The sequence below is a fragment of the Brassica rapa genome, chromosome A08 (assembly GCF_000309985.2).
Source record: "Brassica rapa cultivar Chiifu-401-42 chromosome A08, CAAS_Brap_v3.01, whole genome shotgun sequence".
NCBI lineage: Eukaryota > Viridiplantae > Streptophyta > Magnoliopsida > Brassicales > Brassicaceae > Brassica > Brassica rapa.
Genome location: NC_024802.2, coordinates 2,106,633 through 2,121,858, shown reverse-complemented (window position 1 = coordinate 2,121,858; position 15,226 = coordinate 2,106,633).

Sequence of the window (15,226 nt, the reverse complement as noted above, 5' to 3'; positions counted from 1 at the left end):
GAGTTTATATGTTTCTGTAACTACAATGAAGAGATGAGACCTATATTTATACAACCTGATTTGAGCTAGTTCTAGTTGGAGAAGGATTTATCAATCCACCGTCATATGCATCTGATCTTGTTTCCTATTAGAACTTGGACTTCTTATTGCACAAGACTAAGCCCATCTTGTTTTATCTTTCAGGTCCAGTCGAAGCCCATTAACCAGCCCAGTCCCGGATGGCCCAAGAGGCACCAAAGCCTCACAGTACTATATACGAGAAAAGATCATCTTCATGTTTTTACTCCCGAAGCCGAAGAAAACAACTGCCGAGCCTTGCAGTTTAAGATCTGGAAGAGTATACTCCAAAAGATAATACATAATCCATCACGAGTTTGAAAAGAATGCATAAGCATTAATGTTTGGTATTTGGACCACAACAATAATAATTTAACTGGTATAACTGGTTTAACTACAGTAGTACTTTAACTAGTTTAATTGTGGCAACACTTGATTTGTGTTTTTCTAGTGCTGGTTGGTAGGTTTCTCGCCCCAAAGTTCATTTTTTGATATGTACATGAAAATAATATAAGAAATAGAGAAATTGTAATCACATACACAACAAGAACATGGTGAAACTTGCATATTTTGATATAAAACATGATATACATATGTTTGTTGTATCTACAAATTTGATTTCAAATAGTTTTTGATTCATGTTTGTTGTATCTACAAATTTGGTTTCAAATAGTTTTTGATTCTTATGTTTGCAAATTAGTAAATTCCACTCAGTTTATCATAACACTTTTGATTAAATAAAATATATTCACATAAATAAGCAATGATAAGTGATGATATATATATATATAATTTTCATCATTAGTATATATTTGCATAAACAAGAAGGACTCTGCTGTGAAGAAGAGATATACTACATCCAAAAAGAAAAAAAAGACGTCGTGAAGAAGAAGAGTGAAGCCGTGGTGAAGAAGAGGAAATTTAAAAGTCACAAAATTAAAAGAAAAGTAGATTAATATGATCGGTATAAATAGTACAACTATGAGATATTGTAACAATTGCTAAAAACATTAAAAACATTAAAATAGTTAGGAGAGATCATTATAAACACACACCAATTTGGTCAGTTCACATGGACATTTATATTTAATGATAATTTATATTTTTGGTAAATTTTTTAAAATATGGTAATAGCTCACACAACATCATTAATATAGCAATAAATCAAATAATTTTAGATATAGAAATATAATATATTTTACAATTTTTGAAATATTATTTAATTCAATTTATAATTATATATTTTTCCTACTAAAACAAATCTTCAAAATTTTATGAAGTTTTCAAAATTTTATGAAATTTATAAACTCAATACCATCAGTTTCTTTTTAATATCTACAAATTTTAGAAATATTATTTAGTTTTACATTTTGATATTTACGTACCTAACAAATTTTTCTCTTAATTTTATAGACTTTGATTTAATGTATTTTTACCCCAAAAAAATAGATAGCAGGATAAACTACACAAAAATATCTAGGAATAGTACAACTACTTGATTTAATATTTAACCATAATGTTTAGAATATGATACACATTTAAAACGTGATGCACAATATAAAATGAAATAACATAGTTGTACTAATATTCGAGTTGTACCGGTTTGTACATAGTTGTACTAGTTTTTGAGTTGTACGAGTTTGTACATAGTTGTATTTTGGCAGTAAAATTGAAAAAACTAGTTGTACGACATAAAATTTAAACTTACTTCAGTTGTACCACTTCTTTATGTGTACATGTCTTTGCCCCAATAAAATGAAATCATAAATTTTGTTAAAATATATTTCATGTATGTTTTTCAAAAATTATGTGGACAAATAAGTTAACATGCAAACCTTAAAAGTATAAGGTAGATCATGCAAACTTATGTGATTGTGTTAGATTTGCAAAAACAAAAAAAACCCCATTAAATTTCATAAGGAACCTTTATAAATACTTTCCAGTTTAGCCACTTTATTGATTTTTTTTCATATGACATACTCAAAGGAATATTTAAATTTCAGAACATGCGTAGTTGTACTAGTTATATCAGTATCACTAGTCTGCTAAATAAGAAATAATTGTATTAGTTATACTAGCCGAACATGTATTGTTTGATATATAGTCTTCCATGATGAACGATGAAGCACTGAATATATTGTCATGTAATATGCCAAAGTCCGTTGATCTATTCAATAATACTTTGAACAATAATGTTCAGCAATTTTACTACAATTAGCTAAAACCCTCTTCTTTTCTTTTGGTCAAACTGTGCATCATTTATATATACAATGTATGCATCTTCCTCACTACGCTAACCTAGCCGCACCACTTTTGTCAAGGGTGATTAGATGGTTTTGATGTACTACTTCAATTCCTCTCTTCCTCTCTTTCCTCTTTTCTTTCGTTCCTCTTTTCTTCTTTTTCTTACATAATTATAATATGTTAGTGCATGGAGGAAGAAACTACTCGGAGCTGCCGCATCTTATCACCACGGTCACTGTTTTTCACTACCGGAGAGCCATGCCATCAAACCGGACTGGATTTGTCATACATCACCGTAGGAGGAGGAGTGCCATCGGAAGCCATCATTGACGCTCTCGCTGGTGATATACAATGAAGAAGTTTTGACGGTGACCGTTGGAGCCTTGGAGGAGCCGTGCCATCTGAAGCCATTATTAATGCCCTCGTTTGTGATATGATATATAATGAAGTCGAGCAGTTTTTACGTAGAGAGAAGAAGTACACGAACTGGAGCTGTCACTGCCAACCACCAACATGCACCACCGGACGTACATCTCATGCCATCGGAGAAGTAACTACATTACTGGAGCCAGTGGTCAAATATTGATAACCTTTAAGGAAACATAATGCATTAATGGAGAAAGTCAAAGAGAATGATTAGAAGATGAGAGGAAGAAACCATGGTTGATAGTTTACAAAAAAAAAAAAAAAAACGATGGTTGATGAGGAAGAAGAAGGGTGTTTTTCAAAACCAATCCATATTTTCAAGTCAAACCCAAAACCAACCCCTTTTTTTTTGTCCATACTATTCATCAATAAAATTTCCATACTATCCTTATATTTTTGAATTATTCACAAAATTGCCATTTTTATTTATTTTTTTATTAATTTCGAAATTAACAAAAAATCAAATACACCCTAACCATTTCTTCTTATTTACAAAAATGCCACTATCATCAATTTTTCCAACCACCATGAACCATCATTTTTGAGCTCTAAAGCTCTAGAATTCAATTATAACCCAAAAAACTTCATTTCCTCTTATCTCCTCTACATTTCCATCTAAAAAACTCTCATAACTATCATTTTCATAATCACAAACTTCATATTTTCGAGTTTCTTCATTAGTGAATCGTTAAAGATGCTTCTTTTTGCTCATATTTGGAGTTTGGACGGTTGAAAAGGTTGGAAACGAGCTTTACACATGAAAAATGTAATTATTTACATGGTTTTCGTTCTTTTTCAGATCTGTGTCGCGACGGTAGACTGTTTTGTATGTCTACGCCTCCGTTGAGACTTGTCAACGCACGGGTTAGTTTTGCAATTGACCAGACAAATTTTTTTTCTAACGCAGACTTCCCCAGTAGTCTCCGTCTTTACCTTTGACAACAAAAATAAAACTTTCGGTAGACTTACTAAGACGTCTACCTAAAAGAGGTTAGTTTTTCATTTGACCGAACTTTTGACTTTTTAAAATAGACTTCAACAGAAGTCTACAAAATGTAGACTGCCAACGAAGTCTATAAAAGGTCAGTTTTGCATTTGACCAAAACTTTGACTTCGTGGAATAGGTTAGTTTTGTGTTTGACCAAAAAGTTTAAAAAGCATTAAAAAATTTATTAAATTGTAGACTTCATATGCAGTCTTCTTATCTTAAAAAAAAAATGTAGACTGCCTATAAAGTCTACTTTTTTATTTTGGTCAAATACAAAACCAACCCGTCGGATTTGAGAGTAGACTTCACAAGAAGTCTACACACCCGTAGACGTTCATTTTAATCTACTGATTTGAAGTCAAACTTGGTCAATTGCAAAACTAACCTCTTTCTAAAAAATTCAAACATGTAGACTGCATATGAAGTCTAGTTCTCAAAGTCAAATCTTGGATGAATTCTGGTCAATTGCAAAAAGTAACATTTTTAAATTGTAGACTGAAATGAAAGTCTACATATACAAAATTACAACTTTTATTCAACTATAGAAATCAACCCGTAAAATGGTCAATTGCAAAAACCAACCCAAATAGTAGACCTATTTGACAGTCTACGTCTGTAAACTGAAAAGAACGTCAACATCTTCAGAGACTAAATATTAAGTCTTCATAGAAAAATCTATAAAAATGAGAATTTGTGTATTATTCATTAAATTTTTTCTAGTTTTTTTGTTTGACAGTGTGTATTAGTTAATCCTAATGGGTTTGAGTGATTTTGAAAAATTTTTTTTTTATAATTATGAAGGTATAATTCATTTGATTTGACAATGTTGTTAGCTAATAATTGTAGACGTATTTGTAAGTCTTCGTTTATAGTTTTGCTAGTAAGGCTGAGCTTGTTTCAAAGCTGAAGTACTGTGAAATATAAATTTACATTTTCAGCATATAAGACAACAAAAACTCTGTATGTGGCTAAGTGTCGTGTTCAAGGATGTGGTGGAAAACTTAGAGCGAGTGTGAACCATGGGCCAAAGACACCCAAAATATTCGCAAAGGATGAAGAATCAGAAAGGTTGAAGAATGTTCCTTGTGCATGATGGCTGTACACATGGTAAACTTCTTGAAATGACACAAGAAGATTATGATCTGGACAACAAAATTGAGAAGATGGTGCTAACCTATTCCTTACCAAACATCATTTAAAACAAATGACTCCGAATAGGAATATACTCCTCTTATGCCTGTCACGAATAATCGACAAGTACGGAACTTGATCGAGTTATCTAAGACACACTTTGTACGCCTTTGTTTATCAAGCCTGCACCAATACACTAAATTTTTTTGGATTGACTATATGTTAGATAATAAGTGTAGACGTTTTTGTAAATCTACAAATGTAGACTGCAGTTGAAATCTACGTCGTAAATTCTATTAAAAGTGTATTTGTGTATTATTCATCATATTTTTCATGATTTAATTATTTTACAGTGTATGTTAGTAAAATTTTAATGGTCTTGGATGAATTTCACAATTTAATGTGTTATAATTATACACTTGATACTTATTGCAAATTGTTTTGATTAGTGTTATTCTTGAAAATTTTTGGGAAAATTTTGTATAGATTTTCTTCTTCTCACATGTGTGTTAGTTATTATTTTAGCTTATGGTGGTTTTACTTGTTTGGTTGGTTAGATCTTGTGAAAAAATTGATATCTAACAAAAAATTAATAATATCATACAAGTGAAAACAACTAAAAATGAATACAATGTTTATAGACAGGGACTCTGCAGGGGAAGATGAAATGGAAGATGATAGCGCAGAGCCGGAGGTGGATCCACCATCATCTTGAAACCAGCTTGATGTAGTGTCAAAAGTTAGGGAATTGATTCTTGGTGATGCTTTTCTTACGTATGTGATTTTTTTTTTGTTTGCAAAGAAACCTTTTTGTTTTGGCCTCAAGAGGTATTTAATAGGAATGTATTTCCATTAAAAAAAAAAAAAAAAAAGACATGGAAAGATTCAATCGAGTGCCTAGCTTGAAAAGCTTATGCGAGGAAAAACACATAAACTAAAAACGCTCCGTTTTGGTAGGCGATCAAAAAGGCGATTTGGCGACTGGGGTATCTCTCGTTCGACGCGGCATGAGTACGGCGGATCCGCCGGGATCTGATCCACCTCCGACGGGGGAGGGTCTGTCTCAGGGGGAAGCGCAGGGTTCGGAGCAAGAAATAAGAAGCGATCAGGAGATTTTGGTATCAAGTCAGATTTCGACGAAGGTTCTGGAGAATGTGGGTGAGAAGGCGATTCAGGAGATTTCAAATTTGGAGGTACAAAATGGAGGATCGATTCAGAGTCCAAAGGATCAGGTGGGAGGATCTAAAGGCTCGTGGATTGGTGCGGTTCAAGGTCAAAAAATTCTGAGAAAGTATGATGTTGAGGTCACGATGAAAGACGGTATCGGATCGGTAAAGGTTCCAGAAGAGATCACGAAGGATGTGCCACCGCTATGGGATGATTTTCTGGTGGGAAAGTTTTTGGATACAGCTCCGCATATAGCGAAAGTTCATGCGATAGTGAACAAAATATGGAATCTGAATGACAAAGCCCAGAAGATAGAAGTGTATGAGGTCAATCAGACTACGATGAAGTTTCGTATTCCCAACCAAGCTGATAGAAGAAGGATTTTGAGAAGAGGAATGTGGAATCTAGCAGGAATCCCGGTGGTGATGACGAAATGGTCGCCGGTGGTTGAAAAGGAGAAGCCACCTACGCAATCTATTCCAATGTGGGTTCACATAAAGCATGTTCCAATATCGATGTTCTCATGGCAAGGGCTAAGCTTCCTGACTAGTCCAATTGGGAACCCAAGTAGGTTGCATCTTGAGACAGCTCAATGTTTAAATCTTGATGTGGCAAAGATTTTTGTTAATGTTGATCTCACAAAGGAGCTGCCAAAGAGGATGAATTTTAATGTTCTGGGAGAGGATGTAATGGTGGAGTATGGGTATCCACGGCTACCAACAAAATGTCAAAAATGTGATAAGTGGGGTCATGCTGTCAAAACTTGCCCTATGGAGAAAGCAGCTCAAAAGGAGCTAAAAGAAGGAGAAATATGCGGGGAGAATAACAAGGAGGAAGAGATAGAAAGAATTGAAGTTCAGAAAATTGAGAGTGGTGATAAAGGTGGTGGAGTAGTACATGTAGAGATACAAGCTGAGGACAATCAAGCCTCCATAAAAGAAAAGTCACAAGACATTGAGAGTGAGAAAGAAAAAGAATGGTTGGATGTCTCGCCAGGGAAATCTAGTCGGCCTTCGAGTCCTTTGAAGTTTGGGCAGGTATCAATACTTACTAAATCGAGATTTGAAGTGTTATCACCAACGGAAGAGGAACAAGAAGAAGAAGAGAATCTGGAGCAGACAGAAGAAGAACATGAGGTAATGCAGGAAGAAGATAACCTTACAAGGAAAATGTTACCTCGAGAGTCTAAGGTTAACCACAGATATCTCAGAGATAAAGCGGGCCAGAAAACTCAGGATGCAGATCCTGGTTGTCTGAACAAGAAGAAAACCCGTCGTCATTAATATGTCTGGGTTTTATTGGAACATAAGAGGTTTCAACAAGTTTTCTAAGCATTTGGTGGTTCAGGAATGGGTCAGGAAACGTGGTTTTCAGTTTGGATGTTTAATTGAGACAAGAGTGAAGGAGAATAAAGCAAAGAAGATTTTGGAGACTGTATTTCCAGGATGGTCATATATCACAAACTATGATCATCACCGGTTGGGTAGAATTTGGGTCACTTGGAGTCCGAGAGTAAGGGTTACTCCCTGCTTTCAAAGCGCACAGTTGGTTACGTGTTCTGTGTTGTTGGAAGGGATGGTAGAGGAGATTTTTTGTTCCTTTGTATATGGATTTAATTTGGAGGAAGAGAGAAAGGAGCTTTGGAGGGATCTTAAAGACCATCATGATTCTCCTATAATAAGGAAATCACCATGGATTGTTCAAGGGGATTTTAACGAGATTCTTAGTGGAGTGGAGCATTCAGTGTCGGGTTCACAAGACTCGTTGGGTATGAAGGATTTTCAAGAAGTGGTTCAATACTGCTCTATTGTAGATATGTCATACCAAGGGCCTAGGTTTACTTGGTGCAATAAGAGAGATACTGGCTTGATCTGCAAGAAGTTGGATCGTACTTTGATTAATGAGGTATGGGTGAGATCTTTTCCGCAGTCTTATTGTGTATTTGAAGCTGGAGGTTGTTCGGATCATCAAAGATGTCGGGTAGTGATTAAAGCTGAGATAATGAAACCAAGAAAGCCGTTTAAGTTTGTAAATGCACTAGTGGATATGCCAGAATTCATTCCTGTGGTTGAGAAGTTCTGGTCTGAGACAGAGGTGTTGTTCAATTCCACTTCTGCTTTATTTCGATTGTCAAAGAAGCTCAAGGCCCTGAAGCCGGTTTTGAAGCAACTGAGTAAAGAAAAGGTGGGGGAGATAGTAAAGAAGACAAGAGAGGCATATGCTAAGCTTTGTGATGCTCAAGTGAAGACTTTGGAAAATCCCATCCAAGCCAACATTGAAGCAGAATCAGAAGCATATAGAAGATGGATTTTTTTATCTACTCTGGAGGAGAAAGTTCTTAGTCAGAAGGCAAAAATTCATTGGCTTGATGTTGGAGACGGTAACAATAAAAGTTTTCACAGGGCGGCTACAGTAAGGGAGATAAGGAATTCTATAAGGGAGATTAAGAGATTGGATGGTTCTGTAGCAGACTCGCAAGATGATATTAAACAAGAAGCAGTAAGTCACTTCCATCAATTTCTTACTCATACGCCTTCAGAGTATGAGGGAATAAGTGTTGATGAGTTAAAGTCGCTGGTAAACTATGAGTGTTCGGAGGATGATAGAAGCAGTTTGATGAGGGAGGTATCTTCGGAAGAGATTCGAAAAGTTCTTTTCTCTATGCCACGAGACAAATCACCGGGTCCAGACGGGTTCACAAGTGAGTTTTTTAAGGCCTCTTGGGCGGTAACAGGAGGAGATTTCGTTACAGCAGTTAAGTCCTTCTTTGATAAGGGGTTTCTGCCTAAGGGAATTAACTCAACCATCTTAGCGCTTATTCCGAAGAAGAATGATGCTGTATACATGAAGGACTATCGGCCTATTTCATGCTGCAACGTTATCTATAAGGTAATATCAAAGCTCCTAGCAAATCGGATGAAAAGGATTCTCCCTCTTTTCATATCTTTGAACCAGTCTGCGTTTGTGAAGGATAGGCTACTAATGGAGAATGTCTTGTTAGCTTCAGAGCTAGTCAAGAGTTATCACAAGGATTCTGTTACCGAGCGGTGTGCAGTCAAGATAGATATTTCAAAGGCCTTTGATTCTGTCCAGTGGTCTTTTTTAGTATCAGTGCTTGCGGCATTAAATTTCCCGGAGAAGTTCATTGTGTGGATTAAGAAATGCATAGAGTTGGCTTCATTCTCGATACAGATAAATGGGGAATTGGCTGGCTATTTTAATAGCAAGCGAGGACTTAGGCAGGGGTGTGCTTTGTCTCCATATCTGTTTGTTATTAGTATGCAAGTTCTTTCAAAGCTCCTGGATAAAGCAGCAACAGAGAAACAGATGGGTTTTCATCCGTACTGCAAAGAGCTTCATTTGACACACATATGTTTTGCTGATGATGTTTTAGTATTCTCTGACGGGAAGAAGAAGTCGGTTGAGGGTATACTGGAGGTCTTTCAGAGATTTGAAAAGATATCGGGTTTGAGTATTAGTCTTGAGAAGTCTACATTGTATCTGGCTGGTGTTCAGGAAACAGATAGTGAGGCTATTTTAGACCAGTTTCCTTTTGAAAGAGGATCTCTTCCGGTACGATATTTGGGCCTCCCTCTTCTGACAAAACGGATGAATGTACATGACTATAGCCCTCTTATCTCAAGAATTCGGAATCGCATCTCTTCTTGGACAGCGAGGCATCTCTCCTTTGCTGGACGGCTTCAGTTAATTGGTTCTGTTCTCTATAGCATAACAAATTTTTGGATGTCAGCTTATAGGCTCCCAAACCAGTGCATTCAAGAAATAAATAGCATCTGTGCTGCATTTCTTTGGTCTGGACCGGTGTTATCAACGCATAAAGCTAAAGTAGCTTGGGTGGATGTGTGCAAACCAAAAGATGAAGGTGGTTTAGGCTTGAAAAATCTGGCAGATGCGAATAAAGTGTCTTGTTTGAAGCTTATTTGGCGTATTATCTCTACTAGGTCTTCTTTATGGGTTAAATGGATATGGAAATATCTCATTCGAAAGGGTTCTTTTTGGAGTGTTAATGAGAAGAGTAACAGTGGATCGTGGATGTGGAAGAAGCTTTTGAAACTGCGGCCTTTGGCTATGCAATTAACTAAGAAGGAAGTCAACAGTGGAGCCACCACCTCTTTCTGGTTTGAGAAATGGTCATCAATTGGCCAACTGATTGAGCTAACAGGAGCAAGAGGGTGTATGGACCTTGGTATTCCTATAAACTCTACGGTGGAGAAAGCTATTCAGTTGTACCGAGTGAGAAGGCATCGTGCTCACTCTCTTAGGCAGGTTGATCGCAAGATTATGGTTCTCAAAAATAAAGGTCTCAACCAGCTAGATGATATATGCCTTTGGAAGAGGGAGAATGGGGATTTTAAAACAGATTTCAGAACATCTCATACTTGGAATCTTGTAAGAAGTTCATCTCCAAAGGTATCTTGGGTAAAAGGAGTGTGGTTCACTGAAGCTACCCCGCGATTTTCTTTCTTAGTTTGGCTTGCTATTCATGACAGACTAGCAACAGGAGATAGGATTCTTAGGTGGAATCCACAAGCCGTTTCTACATGCTGGTTGTGTAACACGGAAGCTGAGACTCGTGATCACCTATTTTTCGAGTGCTCGTTCTCTAAGGAAGTCTGGATTGGAACCATAAAACATTTGGCAGGGCGTGGAGAAGTGTATAAATGGGATAGAGTGCTTCGGATTGTTGAGAAGGGTTTACATAAGTGGAGTTCGACTGTGTTACTGCGTTATTGCTTTCAGGCCGTGGCTTATGCGTTATGGCATGAGAGGAATGTGAGAAGAGTGGGTGAGGCATCGCAGCCAGCTACCTGTCTGATTGCAAGGCTTGATAAGCTCATTAGAAACAGAATATCTTCTTTGAGAAGGAGGGTAGGAGGTAAATATGAGAAGATGATGGAGGATTGGTTTAACAGAGGCTAGTATAGCTTGAGAGATATAGAAGCATATTTTCTTTTGGTTTGCATTTCATTGTATTTAAATATGGTAGCAGATAAAACTCTGTACAAAGGTTTTTTTTTATTTGAATAAATTTAAAATTCTTTCAAAAAAAAAAAGATTATGCATTAAAAAATTATTTAAAAATTAATATTTTATTATGAAAGTTATTACAGAGCAATATATTAAAAATTATTCTTGAGTATGTTTGATTTTTCATAATCTTGATGCTTCAAATAAAGTCTTGGAAAAAGTACCTGCAAAATAAGATAGAGTTATGAGAAAAACATAAGATAAAAAATGAAATCATATTTTAGTAGACTTTTTATCAAGTCTACGTAAAGTTATTGTTTAGTAGACTTTAGTTGAAGTCTACACTAATGGAAAATTTTCATATCTAAAAGTGTGCATTTAGAAAATTTGAAAATACTTTGTTCTGGAAAATATTTCAAAAATGGTTTTTTGTCATCCTTGTAACAAAGCAAAAAGATAATGTATGAATCTATAAATTTAGTTCATTATAAACACAAAATATCTTATAATGAATATATGGAAAGCTTACATTTTTGGGAAGATGATTTGAAAACATTGGAAGAGAATACCTGCAAAATAAAATAAAATTTTGAAAAATAAGATAAAAATTAAAATCATATTTGAGTAAACTTCTAATGAAATATGCTTAAAAGTCAAGGCTAGTAGACTTCATTTGAAGTCTACCAGCCGTAAGTTTTAAGTAGATTTCAAATGAAGTCTACTCTATAAAAAAAAAATAGATCTGAAAAATAATACATTAAAAATATGAAATAAGTTTAAATCTAAAAAACTTTTAAAAATATGATTTAATAGACAAAATAGTTATAAATTAAAGACATATTAATATGAATTTTAATATGTAACTTTATTTGAATATAAATACTAGAACACATGTTTTAAATCTATAGATGTAAACCTTACATTTCTAGGAGGAGAAGAGAACAACTATGGAAGAAAATACCTGCAAAATAAGATAAAATTATTAAAAAACATAGAAAAAAATTAAAGTCATATTTTTGTAGACTTCCAATGAAGTCTGCTTAAACTTTGTGGTAAAGTCTACACTGTCTGATAATTTTCAGATCTGAAAAAATCTATATATTTTGAAATATGAAAATAATTTTAAATCTGAAAATACTTTACATAATAGAATTTATAAGGTAAACTAGTAGCAAATTAATGTAGAGAGCTTGATCTATAAATTTATTTGAATATAAACATGTAAATACATATTTAAAATTTATTAATCTAAAACTTACATTTTTAGAGGAGATGATGAAATCCATGAGTGATAATACCTACCAAAAAAAAATAATATTGTGAGAAATAAACATAAAAATACACATTTAAAATCTATAGATCTAAAACTTACATTTTTTAAAGGAGAAGATGAAAACCATGAATCATAATATCTAAAATGACAAGATAATATTGTGAGAAAGACTTGAGAAAATTTTAGAGAGAAAGAAGATAATGAGAGAGATTTAGAAACAATTGAGAGAATTTTAGAGAGAAGAGAGAAAGTTTTAGAGAGAAGAGAGAGAGTTTTAAAAACTTGTGCAGCCACTTTAGAGAGAGATTGTATAAATTTTGTTTATATAGGGAGAAAAATGTAACTAGGTTAAAATTTACGATACTGTAGACTTCGTTTGAAGTCTACTAAAATTAAAATTTTGGAGTAGATCTTACTATAACATAGTAGACCTTTTTGGAAGTCTACTATAATAATTTAATTATTGTTGTTTATTCTTTATTATTTTAATAATTTTAATATATGATTTATTAAATTTATTTCTTTATTTTTTAATAGTTATAGTATATGATTTCAGTTTTTTATTCGTAAGGAACTTAACTTAGTTTAAATATAATAATTTTTTGTAAAACAAATTGAAAAATATAGACTGAAAAAGATGTCTTCAGATAAATAGACTTTATTGTAGGTCTACGAAACCCTAAACCACAAATATCAAACCCTAAATGTTTTGCTTGATAATAAAAAAATCTCATTTATACAAAATATAAACTACTAAACATTAATATGCAGATTTAAGTTAATAAAACAAAAAAAAAAAACAAAATCTAAAATCTAACCCTATGAAATCAACTACTAAAAGACATAACATGTTAGAACCTTTTGTTTCTAAACTATGAACATAGTCTAACACATGATAACCAAATTAGTATATATTCTTCAAAATTGTTTGATTATATGAAATTTTAATTTATTTACTTCATATTATCCATTATATTGATGATTAGTTAAAAATATCACAATAATTATTTTTATACATTTTCAAAATTAAATTAGTAGATCAAATTAGAGTGTAGACTACAAAACAAGTCTATAAAGTAGACTTCGTAGGAAGTCTATATATATGTAGACTTCTTTTATTACGTGTAGACTTCCAAAGGATAGAAACGTAAAATATATTTTTGTTTTTTGTTTGGTCATAAGGGTTAAATAGTACTTTCACTACTTCTTTAGGTTGGTTTTGCATTTGACTGAAAGTGGGGTACACTTTTACATTTGACTTGAATATTTGGGTTGGTTTTAGCAAATGTCCCGAAGAAGAATGAGTGGGCCCAAGTGTTTGATAATTGGTTGGTTGGGGAAGTACTTGACAAAAACTCATTAAGGGTATTAGCATAAATTCACATGAATTGGTCCATATAGATTAAAATAGGTGGTAAGAGATTATTTTTTTGTCTTTTGGTCCATATCAGATTAATGTCCACAAAATTGATTGGGAATGGAATAAAAGAAGTAAATCTTTAGTGATCAAGATAGTCCATAAAGGAAACAAGTGCTCCACAAAATTAAAGAATACAAAACTTTCTTAAATACTAAATATGAATTTTTATCTACACACTAAAGCGAAATATTTTACAAATCCAAATTTATCTACGGTTAACGAAAATTAAGAATAACTAGATTTCGATATGCGCGCATGTGCGGATGTTCAAAATATGTTGTTATTTATTTTTCATTTCACTATTTAAGATTGAAAAAAAAAACAAATCTGAAGAACCTAACCGATTCCAATCCGAAAAAATAGTACCAAACCCAAACCGGAATTGATCAAATATCTGAATTATTCAAAATTTTGTTATTTAAACTGAAACCTAATCCGATCTAAACCAAAAATTTTCGAGTATCCAAATGTATATGAAATAGATTTATATACTTATATATATATTAATTATTTTTAGATTTAATGTATATAAAAACATCCAGAATTTATATGATACTTTTAAATTGGTTTAAATATTTGAAAATATATACAAATAGTCAAAAGTAAATATCTAAGATAGTTAAAGTATATTCAAAACACCAAAAACATTTAAAAGAATTATTGATTCTCTATCCAAATATTTAAACCAAACCAATTTATATGTTAAGTTTAGGTACTGTTACATATGTTATTCAAATTTATATGAATATATTAATTTGCTTATATATTTTGAGAAATTTAAACTATATAGTGAATTTTAAAAAAGAAATTAAAAAATTAAATAGGTTATTTCAATCCAAACCAAACCCGCAAAGATCCAAACCACAAAACAAACTTTTGAAATATCCGAATGTTAAAATCTTTGATTCCAAAAATCCAAAACCCAAAGAGACCCGAACTGAACCTGAATGGGTATCTCAACACCCATCCCTAGTCACTATTATATATGATATATGTGTCATCATATAATCAGTCTTATTTTATACGTACCATCATATAAATAATAATATAATTAATAGCATTTTATATGTACCATCATATAAATAATTATATCATATTTTAAAATTTTAATGTGAAATATAAAACCAATAATTTAAGTTGGTGTTTGAAATTGGGCTTTGTATTCTATTTTTCTTATATGTATTGAAAACATTTTTTATAATTTTTATTAGAAAATATTTTAGTAAAATTCAATTTTGAATATATGTATATTTTTGAATGAAATTTTGATATAAATCAATTTTAAATTATTATTTTGATTTGAAATATGTATATCAAGTAACATAAGCCCATTACTTGTAATATAGTATAAGGACTTTCATTTTTTTTTAATAACCTAAGCCTATTACAATTTTTTCTTAATATATTGCTATATATGTTTTCAAACAACATTATATTCTTTTTTTATTGCTATCATTGCTTCCAAACAATTCCTAAAGGTACTTCTATTTTAATAAGATAGATGTTTGAAATTGGGTTTTGTATTGTATTT